The following is a 6,863-nucleotide window of genomic DNA, read 5'->3' on the forward strand; positions in this document are numbered from 1 at the left end:
GTGCACGACTGCTGTGACATTGTTTGCTTTAAAAGGTTTGCAACTGAGGCTTCTTGAGAAAATGTTTTTATAAACTTAGAGAATTTGTTTTATTTTCCCCTTCAAAATAATGGATTATTTATTTAACAACAAATAAAGTTTAGAAAATTTAGTTCTGTATCTTAGTTCAAACCATCTGTATTTTACAATCTATAAGGCTCATTGTCAGCACCAAAAATATCTACAAGGCTGTCTGACCAATCTTATCTGTCCTCTGTGATAGGTTTCTTTTCTAATTTTAAGGCAAAAGTCTGAGAAAATGCTTCATAAAGCATTTTAGACCTTGACGGCAAATACTTCTAATCAGACTATGTAAAAACTTAGGTTAAACCTTGTTATACATTGAACAGATACCAAAAAAAAAAAAAAAAAAAAAAAAAAAAAAGGAGAAAGAGAAAAAAATGAAAAGGACTGTTCTACACCATGAATTTAGGCTGTCAGTCCGTATGTTGAATTTATAACACTGAAGCATCAGAAGTAACCTAATAATGTCCTGCCCCTGTCCTTCCTTCCCATTGATAATTTTAAAAAAGACAACCAGAAAAATGTTTCATTCATTCTTCGAAGTAAGTTGCAAAGAAGGATTGCAACAATGACATTCCTCATCACACCTCCGGCAACAGCTCAGTGTTGCTCACCATGACCTGCAGTGAACTGATTCAGGAGCCACGTGGCTTCCAGATGCACCGTGTTTCCCAAACCGGAAGACTGCTCAAAGTCGGCGTCTCTCTGTTCAGAGGTCATTACAACAACGTTTGTCTCGGCTGCCTGGACTTAAAACAACGTTCCAGAACCAGGGTTTTACTGTCCCAACTGCTTTCTTCCTCCGCAGGATTTGTCAATATTAGAAAAAAGGGTATGTTTGTTTGGCTCCTTCCTTCCTTCCTTCCTTCCTTCCTTCCTTCCTTCCTTCCTTCCTTCCTTCCTTCCTCCCTCCCTCCCTCCCTCCCTCCCTCCCTCTCTCCTCTCTCACTCTTTCTTTCTTTCTGATGGGGTCTTACTCCATCACCCAGGCTGGAGTCTAGTGGCATGATCTCAGCTTACCACAACCTCTGTCTCCCAGGCTCAAGCGATCCTCCCACCTCAGCCTCCCAAGTAGCTAGAACCACAGGCGCATGCCACCTGCCCTGCTAATTTTGGTATTTTTAGTAGAGACAGCGTTTTGCCATGTTGCCCTGGCTGATCTCGAGCTCCTGGGCCCAAGCAATGCACCCACCTCGGCCTCCCAAAGTGCTCTGATTACAGGCCTGAGGCGGCACACCTGGGCTTGTCTTGCCATTGTCAAAGAATCTGTGCATGTCGAATTTTAAGGCCACATTCCCCAAGCTAGAAATGCTTTTCAAAAACCACAGGTACTTTCAGTAACCTTGTTGTTCAAAGTACAAAATCCTTATATGTTTAAAAAAAATTAATTGAAGATTAGTACCTCTGCTTTCTTCTGACGGAAGTACAGTATTCATTGTGCCATGTTTGAAAACCAAACTTCATGCATACGAATGCCCAGAGAGGTATGAAGCTTTACAGAGCCCTTAACATCATTCGAGTGCACTTGGCATTGGCCAGACCACAATGAGAAATGCCAGTAAATTGAGAAAAAGAGACTTTCCCAAGTACACGATGGTCATCCAGGCTCCATGTCAGTCACAAAAATTTGAACAACATGTAATCCCATCCCCACCCTCCCACTGAAGTCTAGCACCTCACAGAATATCTTAACATTCCCAGTTACTAATGACAGCTGCTCCCGTTTCTGCTGCTGTGGCAGGGAATCTTGGCACGTTCTTAGCAGGGCTTGGAATTACCGTGTTTGAATGCATAAGTCCGACTCCTTCATCCAAAGCGGCATCCTTTGGAGAGGGACACGGAGCGTAAGTTCTGTGCTTTTCATCCTCCCTAGCTAAGTACCATGTTTCTTCAAAGAGTGAATCTCTTGAGCCCTGGGGAATAGAGTTGACCAAATAATAGGTGTCCTCTCTGACCTTCATGTTTTCAACAAAGACATCCGGCACCACACAAGTTCTTGAGTCACGTCTTAATTTAAGATCGCATAAACTTGTTGTTATTTTATCAACAGCAGACCCTGGTGTGGCATCTTGTGTAACTTTAGGAGAGCATAGGGTGGGCCAGGCGTGGTGGTTCAAGCCTTTAATCCCAGCACTTTGGGAGGCTGAGGTGGGTGGATCACCTGAGGTCAGGAGTTCGAGAATGTCCTGGCCAACATGGTGAAATCCCGTCTCTACTAAAAATATAAAAATTAGCTGGGCATAGTGGCATGTGCCTGTAGTCCCAGCTACTCAGGAGGCTGAGGCAGGAGAATTGCTTGAACCCGGGAGGTAGAGGTTGCAGTGAGCTGAGACTGTGCCACTGCACTGCAGCCTGGTGATAGAACGAGACTCCATCTCAAAAAAAAAAAGAAAAAAAAAAAGAGAGAGTACAGGGTGACGGCTGAACCAGAACCATACACAAGAACACTCCAGGTGTCTTCCCTGATCACTGCTGAGGCGAGCCCTGTGCTAGGACTGGTTCAGGAAGCCATATACTGGCAATGTGTATGTATTTCCATTTTGATTGGGTACAGCAAAGATGTCTTTGTTTTCTGATGGAAGGTTCAGAACTAGCCTTCATAAACGCCGTCTCCACATCTGTATGAAAATCTATGTCTTCTAATTTAACATCCCCAATGGCTTCCAGACCACTCTAAATACTGTTTTTATCTCTATTCTGATCATTAAGGAAGTCATTCAGCAACATCTGAGCTGGAGATAAACTCAGCAGTTTACAAGATGGTGAGTGACGCCAAAATTATTCAAGGTAAAACCTTCTATCATGTCCCTCTTTCTGCCACTGGACACAGATGTTTTGTGGTTGCTAGAATAGCAGTGGCCTCATGCACTGAAGCAGCGCTGTGTGGAGAGTTTTCCATCCACTGCAGGACATTCAGAGAGCGTATCAGGCTCGTAAAAGTCACAGGCACGTTGCATATGTGTCCCATGAAGCCCTCGTTCAAAAATTAAAGTTGCATGTGGCCCAGTTAGCAGAGCTACCTCTGCAGCTCCACCTGCAAGTCTAGCGTTTCCCGTGGCATATCCAGCAACATCTCCTAAAACTCCCAGCACGTTCCGTCTATCCCAAGAGCTGGAATCAGTCCAGTTCATAGCACTGGAGACAGCAGCTGGGACTCCATACCATGCCTGAGTTCTGTTGGTTCCTTCTCTATCTATATTCCCAGACTCCTCAACAGCTGCATCAAATTAGTCTTCACCGACCGATTTGTCGACGACTGTCTCTGTTCCAACTTCCAGTTGCCCAATGCAATCATAGGAAAGGTTATTTCTCTCCATAAGATTCTGAAGCACAGGCATGCAAAGGGCTGATTTCTCTACGTGCACAGAAGCCCATCTTGGCTTGGCCCAAGCCAATGGTATACTTTCCAGCAACTACATCATCGTATTTTTCCAACTTTGAAATTGCTTCCTTGGCATGCCCAGGTCTGATAGTCCATTCACTGCGTCCAGTCTTGGACCTGCTGGCTTCGCGCTCGGTTTGGTGCCCGGAGCTGGATCTGGCTGCGATGTTGCCACCTCTCCCGCCCTTCTAGCATAGCTCAGCTGCTCTCCTGCAAGCCCAGGCCATGGGCCTAACTTAGAGAATTTGCAAAGAAATATTTATTTGCTTTTATTTTTCAATTTAAATGGGAAGCCAGTGAAAATTCCACACAAGAAATAAATATGACAGTCCACTAAACGCGAGATATACCTTGTGATGTGTGCAAACTCGCAAAATTATTTGTCCAACCTCAGGATTTCCTTCCGGATTCATCTCTCCCTCCTCCATCTGCAAACATCTGTTTATATAAAATATCTTTAGACTGTTAGATGTCATGCGCTGAAGATATTTGGTGATCACGTTACTCCTTCTTTGTGACATGAATATTTGCGTAGCCAGCGGTCTGCTTATTGGACAGGGAGAATATAATGGAAACAAGGGAGGAGAGAATACAGGTCATTGGTGGGAGGCCTCAGCCACAGGTGTGTCCAAGTGGACAGCTCGTGATTACTGTAGCCAAGACCTAGAGTATTCATTGCCTGCTATCCTCAAAGCACTCAGTGTTCGTGTGCAAACTTCGCAAAAATCCTTTCTCCCTCCCTCCTTCCTTTCCTTCCTTCCCTCCTTCCTTCCTTCTTTCTTTTTTTGACAGAGTCTCACTCTGTCACCCAGGCTGGAAAGCAGTGGTTCAATCTCGGCTCACTGCAACCTCCACCTCTGCTTTGAGTGATTCTCCTGCCTCAGCCTCCCGAGTACCTTGGATTAGAGGCACGCGCTACCATGCCCAGCTGATTTTTGTATTTTTAATAGAGACGGGGTTTCACCATGTTGGCCAGGCTGGCCATAAACACCTGACCTCAGGTGATCTGCCCACCTTAGCCTCCCAAAAAATCTTTTATTCCTTAAAACAGGATCAGATCAGAGTAATGACAAATAATCATTTTGAGGGAGAGATTAGGTTTATGTAACAATAACCTGGTAGTTGAGCTTCTTACCATACTTACTATAACTCTTAGTCCCCTGCACAGGACAGTGGGCAACCTGAAAGCAGAGTCTACACCTTGGTTCCGACTACATCGCAGATTTTTAGCCCAGCACCTGGCCAGGCAGAGGTGCCAAGTGCAGCTGAATGAAGGCACTTGGGTTGCAGAATCTGACAGAAATACTACGGTGTTTGAAATTGGGACTTTCTTAGAATAGCCAGGACACGAGGTCATCATAAACACGCGTCTTCACAACCTGCCAGGTCCTTTAATCCTGCCTCCTTCCCGCTGCAACCCCTAGCCTGGACCTACCTGGTCTCAGGTACTTCCCAGAATCACACTCTTGCTTTGCCTTCTCTGCTTACATTGTCTCCTGCATCGGTCTACTCTGTGTTACTTCACTCTAGGTCTCCAGGGTCACCTCTGAGCTCCCTTGGCTCTGCCTTCTCTGGCCGACCTGCTGTCACCTTGTTTTTGGTTCTGCGCTTGACTTGGATTGCAGTATCATCCCACCTCCAGTTAGAAGAGCTGGGATGCTGACCCTGGGAGCCCTCACTAGCCAAAGCAGCCCCTCACCTCACCTCTTCTGGCATCTCCTCTTGGTATGGGAGTTCAGATGTCTACATATGTGTGAGTGAGAAAAGTGGCTTCATGCTCTCTTACTAGAAAATAATTCCCAGCTTCTGAAAAATTAGTAGAAAATTGTGGGTTGATTTGCCTTGCTTCTCGGAATAGGAAAATTTGGTGACATAAAATAGAAACTGCAATATTCCGACACCAAGAACAAAGGGTGATTTAAATACTATGGCCAGATAGGTTCCTCTCTTTTATGTTCATGATGCTATCATTTAAAAATATGAATTTTAAGGTAAAACCTACTCCGCTATCTAAGGACTTCTGGATAAGAAAGTTTTTTGTTTGTTTGTAAAAGTTCCTTTGAACACAAGTGGAACTTTAGACACCAACTACTCAAATTCTTGCTGTTCATAAATAAGGCGGCCAGAACCCAGAGAAATGGTGTGTCCTGCCCAATGTCACCAATCCCTTCACTGACCTTGAGAGACTGGACGGGGTCTTATTCCACTTAGTATCTCCAGATTCCAGGGCCGTGCTTTTAAAATAGTAGGAGCCCAGTAAATCTAAACAGAACTGAAGTATATCGAGCAATTTGATAATGTCTTGAGATTTTCTTACTGCTGGTTGTAGTCACCTTTGTTTCTGGTGAATCGTGTTAAAATAAAATTTCTTGAGCAGAGTAACTTGAAATAAACGAGGCCTCTTTTCTGACATTGAGCAGGGAGGAGTTATGCTGAGCATTCTGATTAGCTTTCTGTATCCTTTCTGAGAAGAGGCACTCTAAAACCATCTTATCTGGGCTCAGAGCAGCCCAGATTGTAACATTATTTACCAGTTAATTGGAGGCAGGAAGCCAGCTCTGCTGCCCACATACACACCAGCAGATACTTCAGAAGACCTTCATCCCTTGCAGGAATGGCTGAACCCAGGCGGGCTCTGAGGCTGTCATTCTTCTTGGTCAGCTCCAAGTATGAGATTTGAATACATGTTGGAGAGGTTCATGTTGCTGATAGAAGGCAGATCTTTCAGAATATTAGATTTTGTGGAACTAAAGTTTAACAACACGATTTTACTTATAAAACAATAATTACATGGATGCATAAAGCTTGGAATGGCTATACATTGGTGGTGTTTTATTCATTAAACCATTAATTTTAAAGTAAGATGGCCTAACATATATGTTTTTCAGAGAAAGGAGCATGCCTGGTGAGTTATGATGCACAAAGAGACCTGATCCTCTGGAAAAGGAACAGAAATGAATTATGTCAATACATCATGAAATGCAGAATTGCGTAAGTCTACAACTGCTCGTATCCATTTTTGCTGCAGTAACTGAAAAGAAAACGTGGCGTTAATATTGATCTCTTACAATTTTTTGACAAATAAAATTGTATACATTTAATATGTACAATCTGATGCTCTGATATATATATATATATATATATATAGTGAAATGATTATCATACTTAAGCTAATTAACATGTCTATCACCTTATATAGTTACCTGGTTTATATGTGTTGAGAACATTTAAGATCTACTCTCTCAGCAAATTTTAAGTATTTTTAAGTATACTTACCAGGGCTATGTGGTATTAGTATTATTGTTAAGTATAGTTACTGTAGTGTATATTTGATTTTCCAAAACTTATTCATCTTACACTTTGATTAAGTCCCCAAATTTCCCATTTCTCAGCCCCTTGCACCTCCCTTCTACTCTCT

General features: G+C 43.2%; 1 pseudogene; it reads right to left on the reverse strand.

Annotated features, from left to right (window-relative positions):
* Nucleotides 1-1,751: 1,751 nt before the first annotated feature.
* LOC108306878 lies at nt 1,752-5,161 on the reverse strand (annotated as a pseudogene).
* Nucleotides 5,162-6,863: the final 1,702 nt, after the last annotated feature.

The sequence above is a fragment of the Cebus imitator genome, unplaced genomic scaffold (assembly GCF_001604975.1).
Source record: "Cebus imitator isolate Cc_AM_T3 unplaced genomic scaffold, Cebus_imitator-1.0 Scaffold75, whole genome shotgun sequence".
NCBI lineage: Eukaryota > Metazoa > Chordata > Mammalia > Primates > Cebidae > Cebus > Cebus imitator.